Source organism: Mirounga angustirostris, unplaced genomic scaffold, assembly GCF_029215605.1.
Source record: "Mirounga angustirostris isolate CCGP_5_RB_7025 unplaced genomic scaffold, mMirAng1.0.hap1 SCAF_6, whole genome shotgun sequence".
Taxonomy (NCBI): Eukaryota; Metazoa; Chordata; class Mammalia; order Carnivora; family Phocidae; genus Mirounga; species Mirounga angustirostris.
The window spans coordinates 52,693,145-52,712,709 of NW_026991714.1; the positions used below are offsets into that span (position 1 = coordinate 52,693,145).

The following is a 19,565-nucleotide window of genomic DNA, read 5'->3' on the forward strand; positions in this document are numbered from 1 at the left end:
TAATTTGGGAATAAAATCCAGAATCTCTATTTTTTTTCTTGCCAAATAACCATATTATCTTTCTTCTGAATACGCACAGTCTCAAGGAACAAATTATTCTCTGCAATTTATACATCTACCCTAAGTGGGGAGTTCAAAGCATATAAACGTTTCTCATAGATTAGCTTTTATTGTAAACACCGAAGTAATTTTCAAAGCTGCTTTTCTCCTTTTTCTGCCAAATGTTTCTGTTTAATTATATTATTAAAGTGAATTCTGGGAAGCCCCTTGGCTTTAAACCTGTATTTAACTGAAATATTGATAAAAATAAAAATAAATTTAACTTAAGCATCATATTTTATAAGATAACCTTGAAAGGGATTTACCAATTGAGGTACAACTATTAATAGTTCAAAGAAATTATATTATCTAGGTTGCTTGTAATGGAAGTTGGGTTATTTGCTTCACCTAAACGGGGAAGTTGGCATGTTTGCCTAGCAACAGCCGCTAAAACCTTCTGTTGTGGAAAGTTCCCTAGGAGGGAGAAAGAGGGAGGAGGAGGAAAAACAGGAGGAACAGATTAATGTTTTTCCTAGCAGGGGAATGAGGTCCGGCTCATTGAGGAGCGAAAGGCTATGCAAGAGATAGATATCCTTTCGATTCGCATACACTAACCTAATCCCTCTGTGATAGCTAGAAGTTAATTCTTTGTAGGATTGGGGTTACTACTGAGTAGGCTGAAGGGAATGTTACAGATTTAGCCCACTTCAAAGGGAGTAAATTCCAATCAAAAGCAAGACATCAATAGGTCTTCCAAAAAGAAGCTGCAACCTGAGTAGCAGGAGGGTGTCCGCAACTAAAAAGACCGCCGCTCAGAGTTTGGGAAGGTGTGTGATCTGTTCCACAATTATTATAAAACATTGTTATAATGATTGAATTTATTGAGTTAAAGGCAGGAGCTTCTCTAAATATAGTCCTGTTCTTGGTACTGGTGATGTCTGCAGTGAAGAAAGGACAGGAGAGCGAAATCTCTGCTCTCTTGGCCAAGAGCTGAAGCAAAAAAGGGAATAATGCAGAGGAGTATTAACTGGGTGTTTATAGGAGGACCATCTCTATTCTAGACGATTTATCTTGAAATTTGGACTGCATGATACGAGGAGAATTCCGTTTCCCTTAAAGCACGGGTTTGGTGAAGCGCGACTGTCTAGAAGGGGTCTCCCACTACCCCAAATCAAAATGGCTTCTTTTCCGTAAGGGAGAAGAAACTTTCAGTCATCGCAAGGTTAGGTTTTAGACCCAGGAACTGTTCCGTGGCCGAATCTTTCCGTCCCCGTCTAGACGGCCATCATCGTTCGCTTAGGCCTGGAGAGACGTTTTGGAGCAGGGAGTGTCCAGGCCCTTGGGCGGTTTCGCCGCGTTGGGAAGCTGAACTCTTTGGAGTCGGTGAGAGTGGTGTCCAGAGCAAAGCTGGTGTGATCCAGAACGCGGATAACACAAGATAAGAACAAATTCTTTTGGGGGGGGTGGGGGGGTTGTGAAAAGGAACCGGAGTAGAGGGACGAGGGCTGAGAAAACCTAGGGGTAGAGGGAGTGCGGGGTTCGATGGAAACGTCAGAAATTTCCCAATGCCCCCTCGCCATCTGGCCGCTCGCCGCGGGCCGCAAAGATGCTGGTGGGGGAGGGCCGGCGGACGGCTGGACCAGTTCGGCAGCTCCGGGCGTGGGTGCGCCCCGCGGGTTGGCGGAGAGCGTCGCGGGCCTCCCTCCCGGGCGTTGGCTGCGGGTGACTCAGAGCCTTCCTCCCGCGGCCGCCCCGCCCCTCCCCTCCGCGCGCCCCGCCCCCCGAGGGAGGGGCCTCGCCCTCGTCCCCGCCCCAGCCTCCGGGGCGGGCCGGAGCCCGAGGAAGAGGAAGGGGACGAAGACAACGAGCGACGGGGCGGAGGAGGAGGAGGAGGAGGAAGAGGAGGCCGACCAACAAGATGGCCCCTGCTGCAGGAGCAGCCTCAGCAGCAGCAGGTGGGAGGCCGGAGGCGGCGCTGGCGGTGGCGGCGGCGGCGGCCGTGGCCCGGCGGCCTGGGACAGAGTCAGAGTCGACGGTGGCGGCGGCGGCGGTGACGGCTGCCGCAGCAGTGGCGACGGCCGCGGGGACTCGGAGCTGAGAGGAGCTGCTGCTCGGACCAGCGCGGTGAGCGAGCGGCAGGCGGCGGCGGCGGCGGCGGCATGGGGAGTGCGGCAGCCGCCGCCCGGCCTCCGTCGGGAACAATAGGCAGCCGCGGCGGGGAAGGGGCCGTCCTCGCCCGCCCTCCGCCCCTCGGCGGTAGCGGCCGCCCCCCCCCCCCCGGCCTCAGCCCCGCCGGCGGCGGAGGGGCTTGTCAGCGCCCGGCGTCCTTAGGCCTCAGGCCTCGGAGCGCGGCCGGGAGGGCCTGGCGGGGAGGCTAGGCCGTGGGGAGGTGCGGACGCCGCCCCGGACGAGGGGAGGGCGCGGGAGACTTCGGCCGGAGGGAGGGGGCCAAAAGGCCGCCCAGCTCGGCGGTTACCCCGAGGGCCTCGGCGGGGGGAGAGTGCGCGCAGGAAATGCTTTTTGGACCCCCGGTCTGTGGGGGTGGGGAGGTGAAGGCGTCTGTAAACTGGCACCGCCTCCGCGTCCCTGCACTCGCGGCAGCTCCTGCACCTCAGGGCTGCTCCCTTCCCTGACCCCGTAAGCGCTCCCCTTCCTCGGCCCAGTGGGTTTCACGGAGTCTATTTCCCTGAAGCTCCTGGAGATCGAGCCAGATGGTCTTCTTTCTTCCTGATGGCGATAGGGAAATTGTGTGTGCGGGTGTCTCTTAAGAAAAAATTAAGTGCAACAGCAAAAAACATGCAACGTAAAACGCGATTATCGATAAGGGATGGGGAGGGATGGAGGGCTGAGGGGTGTTCTTAAAACATCGCTTGGCATCAGTTCTCTCTAAACATCAGTGAGAGTGAAACAAGGGCTCTTTTGGAGCGGTAATATAACTCTTGACATCCCAGAATAGTCCGTGAAACTGGAAACAAAGCCACTAACTGGCAACGCGAAGACAAATTGTGATGTTTGAATAGAACCTTTCTTCAAAGGAACCGTTTTTGTATTAATGTGCCGCATAACAAACAACAGCATTAGCCCAGAATGGACCCAACGAAGCATTTCTTCAGGAGAGAAGTGGTTCATCTCCAGGCTAGAACTTCTTGTGTCCTGTCTCAGGTTCTAATTTTTGCCTTTCAGAAATTTGTTCTAAGACTAACCTTTCCTTTGAGTTTGATACTTGATTTCTAAAGCAGACTTTAAATAAGATTTCAAAACTTTTTTTATGACTTTCAAAAACTAGAAACAACAGTTCTCTTTTGAATGTTTAGGCTTTTGGGGAGGCAGCTCTTTATTGCATTTGCCTTCTGGTAGTAGTGCCTGTAACTTCAACAGTTAACTGCGACTACTCCTAAATTTAATTTTTTGAGACACCTATCTCGTCCATTTCCAAGTGGGGGCAGGGGCAATGATTCAAGTTATTTCTATTCCAGTTCCTACCTAGGTGTGCAGAAATTTATATTAAAATTGTTTGGATGCATCCAGGAAGATTGCTTTCTACTATTTAACATTCAGTTGCGTGGCCCATCTAGTTTGTGTTCTTAAAAGGAAGAGTGACCTGTGCAGAGAAGATGCCAGTTAATATCTTGCATCCATTTTTAGGGTAAATTTCTACTTAGATTGTCTGTGTTGTAATTCGAAGCATGTGAAATTTAATGAGTGGAGCTAGTCCTTAATTCTTTCAAGAGAATTGACAGTAAATACACTAACAATCGAATAAACATGGAGGTTGAAGTATTTTATTGTTGTTTAGAATTGAAGTATAGTGGAAAAGTATGAATAGCTTTCATTTTATGCCTAGCATAAATAATGTGGCTGTTTTGACTTTAAAGTGATGGGGAAAGAACAACTTTCACATGGCTCCAGCTAATGTATCTTCAGAAAGTACACTTTTTTTTTAAGTGCTCAAATCCATAATTTTTTCAATGCTTAATTTTGTTGGGTCAGCACAAAATGCATGTAAAGTCTATGTTGTAATGATGCTTATATTTATCTGTGACCCTAAACCTGTTAGAATGTACAGGTTTGAAAATTGTAAATGGTTAGTTTGCTTTGTACAAAAAAAAAATCTCATCTTGTGTGAAGGACTATTTTGCCTCATACTTAATACCATTTTCCTGAAAAACAAAAGCTTTTTTTAAATCTTAAAAAAACATTTATTTGTCAGAGAGAGAGAAAGAGAGAGAGCGAGCGAGCACAAGCGGGGGTAGGGGCAGGCAGAGAGAGAAGCGGACTGCCAGCTGAGGAGATTCAGGGACCTGATCCCAGGACCCTGGGATCATGACCTGAGCCAAAGACACTTAACCTACTGAGCCACCCAGGCGTCCCAAAACAAAAGATTTTTAAATGTTAAGGTTTTGTATTTGAAATTAGATGTTGACCCAACAATTCATGGGTTGGGTCTGGGTCCCTAGAGAGTTCTGGCTTTAATAGGTGTCAAAACTATTTTAAGATATGATCCCTGCATTTTCATATTTTATCAGTGTTTATTCCCATAATTTCAGTTTCTCAAGTAATATTTAAGAATTTCCTTGTAAGATTTTGGAACCATAGCTTAAGAATTAGATTTGCATTTTCTTGGTAATATTAAAAGTTAATATATATTTGATTAATTTGAAGATATTTCAAAGGGTTTTTTGTACATAAAAAATTTACAGTTTTTCAAGGCATCTTTGTTGAATGAGTAAAAACATTCTCATTTAATCCTCCTATTTAGGCTGTAATATTGGTGGTATTGTTCTCACTTTATATATGAAGAATCTGAGGCTAGGAGAAGCTATGTAACTAGCAAAAAGGCCACATAATTAATAGGTGAAAGAGCTTACTCAAACCCAGGTCTTGTGGCACAAATGAGATGCTTTACTACTGCCACCATGTGTCTCAAGGTTTAACTTTGAAGCCTTTCCTATGTTGACAGATTCTTATCTGTTTTGATCAGGAGCTATGCTTTGTAATACTGTACTTGCCTTTAGCCCTAATACCTTTCTATTAACATTACTTATACACTGCCAAATATTCACTTATAAATTTGAGAAAGTATTCATGTGAATTACAAATGAAACATTTATTTTTGCTTTTAGCAAATTTTAATGCTGTTGATACAGAAATTCATACCATTTACATAGGACAGATTTATGGTATTGCTGTAATGGTTTCATGGTTTTAATTTGCTGTGTAAACAGTTACTAAATTGTGCCTTTGAAATACTTCATGGAAATTTAAAAATGACTTTAGTAACATTTAGGGATGTTCAAGTTGGGCCAGCTAACACTTGAAATTCTTCATTTATACTTTTTTAAAGCCATAAACCATTTAGAATACTGCACCATTTTTTGTCTCTAGATCTTGGGGTTCTACCCTTGGATATATCTTGAGAGTGGTTGGCACTCAACAAAGTGAAGAATACACTGATAAATGATCCTGTTTGGTGGATACCTCGGAGCAAGATGTTCTTTGGCAGGGTATACTGACCTGGTTTAGCTTTGGCCCTGTCAACGCTCAGGAGTTCAGGTATTCTTTGGGGTTAGATTCAAATGGATTTAAATTCTCACATTGGCCTGCATCAAAACAGTCATAGTAGATTTCAAAATCAGCCCGTTCTTGTAGGACGCTTTTGAAGACCTCCTTCTCTTGTTTAATCCTGGAGTCTAGGCTGGATTTGGACTAGCCTTGGAGGTTGTTATGCCCTAATTGATTTTGTCTGGAATAATACAAAGGAATTTTTCTTATTCCAAAGTTTCTTAAATAGATTCTATGTATTTTTAAGTGAGCAGTTTACTAATCCTAAATAATGTTTCCCTACATCCCCAAGACAGTTAACTTCAGCATATTTATTTATAGCCATTATTGGTCAGACTTGTGCCTGTTCACTTCTTATATAATATTCTTGTTTACCGTTTATGTAATATTAGACACTTCTTATTAGTTCACAATGTTTTCCTAATCGGCTGAGGTTTGGGGAAAGAATTCTAGTAAAAAAGTTGAGTTGACCTTTCATGCACAGTTGAGCTGACTGAAATTGTGACCTGCTCTAGAGGAATAAATATTTTAAGGTTCATTTATGTTTTTCTTTGAGATTATTAACAAATACATGTCATATGTCAGCAATATTTTGATGTTAAGCATTTTAGCACTGACATCAGTACTCAGATCACTGATTATTACTGTGCATATATGGGAATAATTTACCTTGTAATGCATCTAAAAATCTCCAGGATCTAAATAGGTAGGAATGTTTTCGAAGAAGAGTTCTAAAGGGGTCATTATGTGTATATATATACACACATATAATATATATATTTATTATTATTATTATATATCTTAAACAATTTTTAATTAAGGTTCAGGTCATTTAACATAAAACTAGTAATTTTATTTTATTTTATTTTATTTTATTTTATTTTTTTAAGATTTTATTTATTTATTTGAGACAGAGAGAATGAGAGAGACAGAGAGCACATGAGAGGGGGGAGGGTCAGAGGGAGAAGCAGGCTCCCTGCCGAGCAGGGAGCCCGATGCGGGACTCGATCCCGGGGCTCCAGGATCATGACCTGAGCCGAAGGCAGTCGCTTAACCAACTGAGCCACCCAGGCGCCCTAAAACTAGTAATTTTAAAGTAAGCAGTTCAGTAGCAGTATATTCACAGTGTTGTGCAACCACCGTTGTCTAATTCCAAAACACTTTTATCACCCCCAAAGGAAGCTCTGTACCCATTAACCTGTTAACTCCCCATTTCCCCCTCCCCCTGGTCCCTAGCAACCACCCTTCTACTTTCTGTCTCCGTGGATTTAACATAAATGTATATTGAGTCAAGATTAAGGAGCGGTACTATGTATAATTGAAACTGCAGAAAAAAACTTCAGGATATGATTGTTAGGAATCAAAAACCACCTCATTCTTTGCATGCTTTTCTTGAGTACAGTAGGCAGACTGCCAGGGACTCTTAATGGAAGAAAAGTTGAAAGCCACAGCAATTTGCAGTTTTAATTTTGATCATTCCAAAGGAGTCCTACTCAAACTCTCAGACTCATTTGTATTTCCTTATTGGGTTATGAGAATTAACTAAATTATAATGTTCTATACAAATATGAGCAACTAATACTTATTTAGTTTGCTCTCTACAACCTATTTGCCTTTTGGTTTTTCTCCCCCCACCCCTTCTTCTTAATGTATAGAAGAAACTTGGAATGTTAGCAGACAAGGACTTATTTGAGATTATATTGAAAAATGATTGTTAGGTTGAAATTCTTTGATCTTTATGAATCTGACTTTATAATTATTTTACTCAGCTAATCTTTGAGAATATTTAGAGCTATAATTTGCCTGACACTCTGCTTTTAATCACATGTTGAGTAAGTATTAAAAACCTAGGTTTTGGCTCTCTACCTGACTCCCTCCAAAAACATGACACTGTTACAGAAGCAATTGATTTGTAGCCTTTTTTGCTTGGTTTAGTTCATGGATTGAGAGAGAAAACTATTAGGCTTTCTTTTCTGGAATAATGTGTAATAAAGTTGGACTTCTGAAAATTTATTCATTTTATTTATTTATTTTTTAAGTAATCTCTACACCCAACTTGGGGCTCGAACTCTCAACCCCAGGATCAAGAGTCACACATTACCCACCGAGCCAGCCAGGCACCTCTTTTTAAAAACATTTTTTTTTGGCGGGGGGGGGAACGCCTGGGTGGCTCAGTCGGTTAGGCGTCTGCCTTCAGCTCAGGTCATGATCCTGGCGTCCTGGGATCAAGTCTCGCATCAGGCTCCTTGCTCATCGGGGAGCCTGCTTCTTCTGCCTGCCTCTCGCCTTGCTTGTGCTCTCTCTCACTGTCAAATAAATAAATAAAATCTTTAAAAAAAAAGATTTTTTTTTTCTTTTTAGTAATCTCTACACCCAAGATAAAGAGTTGCATGCTCTTCTGACTGACCCAGCCAGGTGCCCCAGACTTCTGTAAATTTAGAATTGCTTAATTTGAAGTTTCAGTTTAGGGCTTTGGAAATACTCTTTTTTCCTTATCTTAAATTCAGAATGGTACTCCCTTCCCCTCCCCAATTAAATTGAGATCTTAAAGTTTATGGTGATAAGTGCAAAACAGATTTCATGTTATTAGTAAAGATTTGTAATGAGTTACAGGAGATCTAAGTGGGGAAGAAAATTTTAAATTTTTGTATTAATCTCCCTCTCCCCCTTTTTTTAAACATGATTTTAAATATTCATATTTTCTTAGTTGTTTCCAAATGTTAGAGTTCTCCATCGGACTTGAAAACACTTTATTTTTTATTTTTTTAAAGATTTTATTTATTTATTTGACAGAGACACAGCGAGAGAGGGAACACAAGCAGAGGGAGTGCAAGAGGGAGAAGCAGGCTTCCCGCAGAGCAGGGAGCCCGATGTGGGGCTCGATCCCAGGACCCTGGGATCATGACCCGAGCCCAAGGCAGATGCTTAACGACTGAGCCACCCAGGCACCCCTTGAAAACACTTTAAAACAAGCCCTCAGCAACCTCCAAATTATTCTTGGTGACCCTGATATCCCTCTGGCCATAATCTTGGGCATATAAAAAGTCACCTTACTAATATCTCCTTTTCAAGGGAAAATTTACTTAGTTATAAGAACAACTTAAAAAGTGATGAGAAAGAATTACTTAAGAATATTTACAACTCGGGGCGCCTGGGTGGCTCAGTCGGTTAAGCGACTGCCTTCAGCTCAGGTCATGATCCTGGAGTCCCTGGATCGAGTCCCGCATCGGGCTCTCTGCTCGGCGGGGAGTCTGCTTCTCCCTCTGACCCTCCCCCCTCTCATGTGCTTGCTCTCTCTCATTCTCTCTCTATCAAATTAAAAAAAAAAAAAAACTTAAGAATATTTACAACTCATTGCTTTTCTTTAATAGGGGGGCTTTTTTTTTCAGAAAAGTATTAACTCTTTGTAAATATTTCTGTATTTTTATATATACCTCATTAATTTTTTATAGTAACATAGGAAAGCTAGTGCACTAAATTAATACATTTAATCATTGGGGTGCCTGGGTGACTCAGTTAAGTGTCAGACTCTTGGTTTCAGCTCAGGTCACGATATCACAGTCCTGGGATTGAGCCCAAGTGTGGTTCCGTGCTCAGTGTGGAGTTTGCTTCACATTCTTTCTCCCTCTCCCTCCCACTCTATTCCTCCCCACCTGTATGCACCCTGTGCGCGCGCTGATGCTCTCTCTCTCAAATAAAATCTTAAAAAAAAAAAAATACATTTAATCAATTAACATCTTTAAGTGAGGTGATGTTTAGAGATCTATGCTTAAAAATATGGCTTAGTGGAAGATTTGTGAATGAAATAGGATTATTGTATTCTTAGCTTTATTATAGAACAGTATTTCATCTATCCAGGTCCCAGTTTAGAATAAGTATACAAAAAGACTTTTAATTGTTACAAGATTAATGAACCAGATCATCTGCACTAAGGCACTGATTTAGGAGCTCTCTTGGTTTGTGCATAATTCTAATAAATTTGATTATCTGTTCTCTAATCCTACAGCAGATTAAAAGGTGCAAATTAGCTGTGGGAGTAGAGGCACTGTAGGTAAAAGGGACAGTTGAGGGGGTGACAAAAAGTTAGCTTAGGGCCATTTAATGTAGGGACAGCACCTCATTAGACTCTGAGTGTGTCATTAATTATTGTTCTATATAACATTCCTTTTTTTAAGAACTATTTCTGATGATAAATTCATTGTGGGGAAATTCAATTATGTTCATAATTTTGGGAGTCATAAAAATATGTACAGAGTATATTAGAACGTAGGCTTTGGAGTCAGAAATATCTAGGTTCCCATCTTTTATCACTTAAGCTTTATCATCTCTAAAAACAGAAATGGTAATGCCTTCCTTTAAAGATTTGTTTTGGGGGGGTGCCTGGGTGGCTCAGTCATTAACCATCTGCCTTCCGCTCAGGTCATGATCCCAGAGTCCTGGGATCAAGCCCCGCATCGGGCTCCCTGCTCAGCGGGAAGCCTGCTTCTCCCTCTCCCACTCCCCCTGCTTGTGTTCCCTCTCTCGTTGTGTCTCTCTCTGTCAAATAAATAAATAAAATCTTAAAAAAAAAAAAAGACTTGTTTTGGGTGTGCCTGGGTGGCCAGTCAGTTAAGCAACTCATCTTGATTTTGGCTCAGGTCATGGTCTCAGGGTCGTGAGACCGAGTCCTCCCCCTACCTCAGGCTCCCAGCTGGGTGTGGAGCCTGCTTGAGATTTTCTCTCTCCCTCTCCCTCTGCTCCTCCCCCCTGCTGGCATACACACCTGCCTGCATGTGTGCATGCTCTCTCGCTCTCTCAAATAAATAAATAAAATCTTAAAGATTTGTTTTGAAGTTTAAATGAGATAACATACATTTTCAGTATAGTACCTGATACCTAGTACTCATTCAATAGATGTTATTTTCCTCCTCAAATTCTGTTTAACAAAAATCCTTTTAGAAAGATACTCATCTAGACTATTTGAAATCATTTTGCTACTGAAACTGCATATAAATTTTGTGTCGTTTAGGATTAAATGTATGTGTACTTTTTTTTTAAAGATTTTATTTTTAAGTAATGTCTGTACCCAGTGTGGGGCTTGAAGTCACAACCCTGAGATCAAGAGTCACATGCTGTACTGACTGAGCCAACCAAGCGCCCCTGTATGTGTACTTTTGAAGGAAGTGGTCAGGAATGATATACCATTCTCATTTTCTTCCCACGCCAATCTTTCATCGATATGGATCTGTGCTATTCAGTACCAGCCACTAGCTACAAATGGCTAGCTACTTAAATTAAAAATTTTTAATAGACTTAATTTTTTTAGAGCAGTTTTAGGTTTATATAAAAATGTCCTGAAGGGACAGAATTTCCATACACACCTTCCTCTCACAGTTACTTCCGTTAACATCTTGTATTAGTGTGGTGCATTTGTTATAATTGATGATCCAGTGTTGATAAATTGTTATTAACTAAGTTGCAGAGTTTATATGAGGATTCACATTTTGTGTTGTATGGTTTTATGAGTGAGATTGTCTTCTTTCACTTAGCAATGTAACATTTAAGGTTCTTCTAGGTCTTTTTGTGGCTTGATAGCTCATTTCTTTTTTTTTTAAGATTTTATTTATTTATTTGTCAGAGAGAGAGAGCACACGCACTAGCAGGGGGGAGCGGCAGGCAGAGGGAGAAGCAGGTTCCCCGATGAGCAAGGAGCCTGATGCAGGACTCGATCCCAGGACCCTGGGATCATGATCTGAGCCGAAGGCAGACGCTTAACTGACTGAGCCACCCAGGCGTCCCTAGCTCATTTCTTTTTACTACTAAATAATATTCCATTTTGTTCATAAACTTAAGTTTTAACTAATTAAAATCAAATAAAATTTAAAACTTAGTTCCTCAGTTGCACCAGCCACATTTCAGTGGTTCAGTAACCACATGTGGCTAGTGGCTACCATACTGGAAACCGAAGACAAAGAACATGTTTAACATCTCAGGAAGTTTTATTGAAGAGTGCTGATGTAAACTATCCTCCCAAGGTCCAGTTCTCTGTTTATGTTCACTCTCACAGAAAACTTACCTCTTTACATGATCTCAGTTTGTCCTCAAGCCTGCATTTTCAATGCTTTGTTGCTTGTGTTGCTGGCAGCCCTGAACTTTACATAATAAACTTTACTCCCTGAATGAAACAGCCTTACCAAATATTGTCCATTAATGGTTTTCTTGGTTTCTTATCAGAGTATCATCTTTTACTCCATTTTTCGGTGTTCCTAAAATCTGGAGTCACCTTTTCTTGTTTTTCTCTAAACCTTTCAAATATATTTGTCAAGGGTATACAGATCTCAGAGCTAATAAATGGCAGTATTGAGATTAGAATCTAGATCTCCTTATCCTAGTTCTTTCTTGGGCTCTGCACTAATTGGAGTTGCCTTTACAATCATGTTTGAAGTTACAATCACTTTTGAAGAGGTGATTGGGGACCATTTGATTATATACTATCTAATTTTAAATAGTATATTTATAGATTAAAACTATAGATTTTAATAAGTAGTTATTCGTATTCTTTAACTAGAATCTTAAATGAAGAAAATTATCCCATTTAGCTGATTTCTCTCTATAATTCAGTTATGATGGAAAATATTTTTTTTTTGAAGATTTTATTTATTTGAGAGAGAGAGCATGAAAGGGGGGAGGGTCAGAGGGAGAAGCAGACTCCCTGCTGAGCAGGGAGCCTGATGCGGGACTCGATCCTGGGACTCCGGGATCATGACCTGAGCTGAAGGCAGTTGCCTAACCAACTGAGCCACCTAGGCACCCAGAAAAATATTTTTGAGTATGAGTCATTTTAGATAACAAAAATTAATTTCCAGGACTAATGTAAATTGGCTGGTAAGGGTGAATAGAATTTAACTGAACATTATTGGCATCTAGAATTCTCTATTGGCACTGCTTGGCTTCACACTTGGATTCTATTCAAACTACATTTTAATCTGTAAAATCCAAATTGGTTACCACATGAACTTGTATCTTCCTTAACTCACCATGTTGAAGTTTGCGGAGCTTGAAAAATGGAGAACCTTATGTCAGTCTCTTTTGCCTTTTTTTTTTCTTTCTTTTTTTAAATAGATAAGCTATACCTCTACTTTTGCTGAAAGTAGCCATATTGTGTTTGGTCTTGATTTGACCGTCCCTGTATACTGATCATGCTTGCTTAAAAGTCCATTTTTGTGGGGACATTCTGTTAAAGAGTAGTTGTCTTCCATATTTAAGTGCTGTACTTAAAAAACAAAACAAAACAGAAAAAACTTGGATTTTAACCTTCCTTTTCAAATGCTTTCCCTATAATTACTCTTTTAAAACCCATGTTTTATATGTCAAATTTTACATTAATTACCCCATTGAAAGAAGTTTTTGAACTTTTTATTAAACATTCTTTGCTTGAATTTAGCTTTTCTTTAAATTTATCAGAGACTTAAAAAATAAATGTAAGGTTCTCCATATATTTAGAAAAATTGAGTTATAGGTTCTGTGGATTGACTCATTATCTGAGTCAATTTTTTCAGAAATGTGATTTTATTATTATAGGTCTGTAGGTATGCAATTGATGAAAATCTGTTCATAGGAGCCCAGAAGACCAATTTATTTTCTTTCTACTGCTATAAAAAAGATGGTTTTGTGAAATAAAAAAATCCTTAGAATAGATAGATCTCTAAATGCATTTAAGAGCAACTTAGAATATCACAAAGGCCAGAATAGATAATATTCTTATGAAAGCATCATTGAATATTGAAGTAGTAGTACCTGGTTTCCTAAAGATTGACATGCATTAGTTAATTCATTGTACTCAGTGTCAAGATAAAACTCAACAGCTTAGGTGCATAATGACAAAATGGTGAGGGGGGTGGAGGCAAAGGAAGTAGGGAGTAAAATCCTGTCAATTGATTCTCCATATTTGGGAAAGATTTGGGGTTCAGTTCTTGATTTTTTAAAATTCTTTTTTGTTTTTAAAAGACTTTTCAGAGCAGTTTTAGATTCACAGCAAAATTGAGAAGAAGGTACTGAGATTGCCCATATATTCCCTGCTCCCACACATGCAGTCTCCTCCATTATCAGCATCCACCATCAGAGTGGTACATTTATTACAAAAAAAAAAGATGAATCTACATTGACATTTAAAGTCCATAGTTTACGTAGTGTTCATTCTTGGTGTGGTACATTCTGTGGGTTTGGACAAATGTATAATGACAAGTATTCACAATTATAGTATCATACAGAGTATTTTCATTACCCAAAAAATCCTGTGTTCTGCCTATTCATCTTTCCTCACTCCCAACTCCTAGCAACAAGTGATCTTTTTATTGTCTCCCTAGTTTTGCTTTTTCCATAGTGTCCTGTAGTTGGAATCATACAGTAGGTAGCCTTTTCAGATAGCTTCTTTCTTTTAGCAATGCATTTAATTTTCGTCCATGATTTTTCATAGCTTAACGCTGAATAATATTCCATCGTCTGGATATACCACAGTTTATGTATACCGAAGGGCATCTTGGTTGGTTGCTTCCAAGTTTTGGCAGTTATGAATAAAGCTGCTCTAAACATCCGTTTACAGGTTTTTGTGTAGTCATAAGTGTTCAGCTCCTCTGGGTAAATAGCAAGGAGAGTGGCTGCTTGATTGTATTGTAAGAGTATGTTTAGTTTGTAAGAAACCATCAAACTGTTTTCCAAAATGGCTGTCTCATTTTGCATTCCTACCAACAATGAATGAGAGGTCCTGTTGTTCCACATCTTTGTCACCATTTGGTGTTGTCTGTGTTCCAGATTTTGGCCATTCTAATGAGTGTGTAGTGGTATCACGTTGTTTAATTTGCATTTTCCTGGTGACTTATGATGTGGAGTATCTTTTCATGTGTTTATTTGGAATATAATTAAAAAAATTTTTAGGTAGGCTCCATGCCCAATGTGGAGCCCACCATAGGGCTTGAATTCACTACCCCAAGATCAAGACCTGACCTGAGATCAAGAATCAGACACTTAAACAATTCAGCCACCTAGGTGCTCTGGAGTAAAATATTCTATAATTGGAATCATACAATATGTAGTATTTTCAGATTAGCTTCTTTTTTGTTTTAAGATTTTATTTATTTGTCAGAGAGAGGGGGAGAACACACATGTGCACAAGCAGAGGGAACGGCAGGCAGAGGGAGAAGCAGGCTCCCCACAGAGCAAGGAGCCCAATGTGGGACTCGATCCCAGAATCCTGGGATCATGACCTGAGCCGAAGGCAGAGGCTCAACCAACTGAGCCACCCGGGTGTTCCTCAGATTAGCTTCTTTATTCTTATCTTTTTAATCTGCCACTTCAGTTTTAGTTTTCCTAGCTTATAGATATTTTTAAAGATGTGGTTAATTTTGGAGGCATACTTTCTTCTAAATATTAAGTACCAGTATTAAAAAATTTAGCTCTTTGTGTGGTGATACATCCTGCTGTCCTAAGTCCCATTGCCGTTCAGCTTTATCTTTTATGTGAATTGTCCCAACACTATCTTTAGGAATATGAAACTTGTTACAGTCAGAGTAGTGATTTTTTTCAGTCATTCAACAATTATTGAGCAAATATTATACACCATACAGCATACAACAATATGGACTTTCTCATATAGAAAGAGCATAGAATATATTGGAGACATCAGGGGAGTACCTAATACAGGCTGGGCTAAAAAAGACTTCTTGAAAGAGCTTTCTGAACTAAGTGGGACTTAAAGGATGAGTAGAAGTTTAACATTCTGGATTGAGGAGAGTGCTGGAACCAAACAAGACCTAGAGTGAAAAAGAATATATTGAGTGCAAGGAAACCTTAATACTTCTGTTGGTAGAGAATAAAATATGAGGGAGGTGGTAATGAAAAGTAAGATTGGAGAGGTGGGTGGGGGCCACATCCCAAAGATCTTTATGGCATGTTCAAGTACTTGGGATTGATCCTCTTCAGGCACCATTGAAGAAATTGTTGTTGGCGTTACTTGATTTTTAAATCGAGGTGTAATATACATGCAGTAAAGAGTAAAAAAGTCTTGGGGTGCCTGTATGGTTCAGTCGGTTAAGCATCTGCCTTCGGCTCAGGTCATGATCTCAGGGTCCTGGGATCGAGCCCCGCATCGGGCTCTCTGCTCAGCAGGGAGTCTGCTTCTCCCTCTCACTCTCCCTCTGGGCTCTCTTTCTCTCTCTCAAATAAAATCTTAAAAAAAAAAAAAAAAGTAAAAACATCTTAAGGAGTCTATCTTGATGACTTTTTACATATATATACCTGTGATATACCAGAACACTACCTAGATTAAGATATCTAGCATTTCTAGTACCTAAGAATTCTTTCTTCTCTTTCCCAGACAGTACCCTCCCCACTGCCTCCCACCTTTCCCAACAGGTATTCTGACTTCTAGCACCATAGACACTTTGTTTCTTTTTAAATGAAGTCATACATAATGTATTCTTTTCCCTTCCTCTATAAATTAAATCCTTCAACAGGTGCTATTTTGTATCTAGCTTTGTTCATTTTGATATCTGTGAAATTCAGCCATATTTTATATAACAAATCCATCTTTTATTATTGCTATATTGTATTCCATTGTGTGAATTTATCAGTTTATCTGTTCTACTATAGCTTGATATTTGGGTTGTTTCCAGTTTGTTTTGAGCTTCTTATGAATAAAGCCACTATGAACTTTCTTGTATATGTCTTTTGATGGACATAATTAGTCATCTCTCTCACATAAATACCCAGGAGTGGAATTTTTGGGGTCATTGGTAGACTTTTGTTTGGCCTAAGTAGATACTGCCAGTTTTCCAAAGTGAAATGTGCCAACTTACGCTGCCATCAGCATTGTATGAGAATTTCACATGCTTATATCCTCTGTGGTATTGTTGTTTTAAAATTTTTAGCCTGGGGCACCTGGGTATCACAGTCATTTGGGGGTCTTACTCTTGGTTTCAGCCCAGGTTGTGATCTCAGGGTCATGAGATCAAGTCCCACGTCAGTTCCATGCTCAGCATGGAGTTGGTTTGAGATTCTCTCTCCCTGTGCCCCTCCATTTATTTTTAGAGAGAGTAAATCTCTAAAAAATAAATAAATCTTTAAAAAAGATTTAGCCCTTCTGGTATATATGGAGTGGTATCTCATTGTCGTTTTTGTTTAAATTCCCCGCATGTGTAATGCTGTTTGTTTTTTTTTTTTTTTAAGATTTTATTTATTTATTTGAGAGAGAGAGTGTGCGCGTGAGCATGCACAAGTGTGGGAAGGGGCAGAGGGAGAGGGAGAAGCAGGCTCTCCACTAAGCAGGGAGCCTGATTGGGGGCAGGGGGGCTCTATCCCAGGACCCCAGGATCATGCCATGAGCCAAAGGCTGATGCTTAACTGACTGAGCCACCCAGGCACCCCATGTAATGTTATTCTATAACTTCAGTTGGCATATGGTATGCCTGTTGGCCAGTTGGATATCCTCTTTTGTGAAATGTTTGTTCGAGTCTATTGTCTGTTTTTTTTTTGTTTTTGTTTTTGTTTTTTTGAGAGAGTGAGAGAGAGCACAAGAGGGAGTAGGGTCAGAGGGAGAAGCAGACTCCCGCTGAGCAGGGAGCCCGATGCGGGACTCGATCACAGAGCTCCGGGATCATGACCTGAGCTGAAGGCAGTCACTTAACCAACTGAGCCACCCAGGCACCCATGTCTGTTTTTTTTAATTGAGTTGTCATGGAAGAAAAATATAGGTGTGAGGATGATAGAGGAAGGCAAGAGCAAAGCTGGAGGCAGCGATCAGCTAAAAGGTTACTCTGTGATCCAGGTGAGTGGACTATATGTTCTATGAGAGCAGGGTCATTGTTTCTTTCAGGGCTGTAACTTCGGATCCTAGGACACTGTCTGGCACATAGTAGGTTTTCAGTATTTTTTGAGTGAATGAATATGGGTCCTCAGTGAAGTAGAGATGGAAAGGAATATATAGATGCAATAGATAATAAAAATTTTATTTTTATTTTTTTTAAGATTTTATTTATTTTTGAGAGAGAGACACAGCGAGAGGGAACACAAGCAGGGAGAGTGGGAGAGGGAGAAGCAGGCTTCCTGTGGAGCAGGGAGCCCGATGCGGGGCTCGATCCCAGGACTCCGGGATCATGACTTGAGCTGAAGGCAGACGCTTAACGACTGAGCCACCCAGGCGCCCCTAAAATTTTTTAATAGGAGTAGAAAACAGTGGAATCTAGGATGATTACCAGATTAGTTCATGGAGTGTCAAATTGGACAGTAGTGTCACCAAAGCAGCAAAGACTAGAGAGGAATTGCCAGTTTAAAAATAGGGATACGTTTAGTTACCATGTGACCTTGAGCATATTACCTAACGTCCATTCTTCAGTTTTCTCAACTCTAAAATTAAGCTTTATAATGATAACTAATAGGTTCATTATGATATCTAATAGACTAAGTGAGATAATGCGTGTAGAACACTTAGAATAGTGCCTGGCACATAGAATGAACTCAAAGTTGGAGATAGAAACAAACAAAAATCCCTATCCTTGTGGAGCTTACATTTTAGTAGTGGTGGGTATGCACCATAACAAAACAAGGAAGAGAGCATATTGGATGGTGAGAAGTATTATGAGAAAAATTAATTAGGAGCAAGATGGGAAGCAACAATTTGTGTATGGTGGTAGTGGGACTGGGGTTGAGAGATCAGTTTATTTATGTATGTATGTATGTATGTATGTATGTATTTATGTATTTGACAGAGAAAGACACAGTGAGAGAGGGAACACAAGCAAGGGGAGTGGGAGAGGGAGAAGCAGACTCCCCGCCGAGCAGGGAGCCCGATGCGGGACTCGATCCCTGGACTCCAGGATCATGACCTGAGCCGAAGGCAGCCGCTTAACCAACTGAGCCACCCAGGCGCCCCGAGAGATCAGTTTTAAATAAGGTGATCAAGTAAGGCCCTTCATAAGGGAATCCGTAGATTAATGGTTAAAGGAAAATGAGGAAAACGTTCAGGATTGGGGGAATAGTGGACAAACATCATAATTCTTTAAGATAAGAAAGCAGAGCTCCCTCCTATTTTTACCAAAAAGTGTAATGTTAGTAGTAATCTGTTTATTGTGCAACCCACAGCAGTTAGACTTTCCGAAACCTTTTATCCCTTGCTGTCTGCAACACACATAAACATATTACACAAACCTCAGTATGAATTTAATCCCCAAAAGGTCATCATTATGTATTTTGAAGGAAGTATTTTGTGTTTAATTCTGATACAGTAGCAAAAAATCAGTAGATTCTCTAAAAGTAGCTACTACTTGAGAATCAGCAAAGTATTTTCTTTCATAATTTACCTGTTCTGAATCACTTTATATATATAAATAAAAGACATTGTAGCTGTAAGTTTCCATGTTTGGAGTCATGTAGCAGTTTGTCCATTTTTTTTTTTTTAAACTCCTCAAAATGAAATTTTTGCCCCAGATAGCAGTCTAGAAATAACTCTAATTTGGAAAATGAATCCATACGTCTTATTTTGTTGCATTATTTTTCAAGCATGTGCAGTTGAAAATCATTGTAATTTTGTTTTCTGGAAATAGTTTAAATTCTTTCAGATATAGTCCATAAAAATAAACAGAAAGTAATGACAATGCTCTTAAGCCTCAGCTAGTAGATTATGGGGACAATACATTTTATTACATTTTATTACTAATATTATTACTTTATTATTGTTCCAAATGTTAGATTATGTCTCTAATGCAAAAATTCCTTAGGTCAGAATATACACTCAAGTATCACCCAGCTGTTGCATCCCAAGTGTGTTGCATATGCAGCTTACCTATTCTGAATACATCTTCCTGTTTTCTCATTGTTGCCCAGTTCTAGAATCAGTCACAGCCCTGTGGTAGCCACCAAGGAAGTCCAAGGCACAGGCTTCCTGGAAAAAAGGGAGAAGCAAGTAAAAGGAAAGAAGTGGGGGTTATTAGTGT

The 19,565-nt window shown here is 40.2% G+C and overlaps 1 protein-coding gene across 3 annotated transcripts in view; it reads left to right on the forward strand.

The window, feature by feature from the left end:
• The first annotated feature begins 1,886 nt into the window (after positions 1 to 1,886).
• Positions 1,887 to 19,565, forward strand: part of RC3H1 (ring finger and CCCH-type domains 1) — an 83,916-nt gene continuing 66,237 nt past the window's right edge. For 2 of the 3 annotated variants that reach the window (XM_045877425.3, XM_045877427.3), the window contains exon 1: positions 1,887 to 2,163. The gene's annotated coding sequence lies outside the window, so the exon portion shown is untranslated. Of the gene's footprint in view, positions 2,164 to 5,424; positions 5,593 to 19,565 lie in introns of those variants that run through there. The other variant, XM_045877426.3, reaches the window with a different exon arrangement.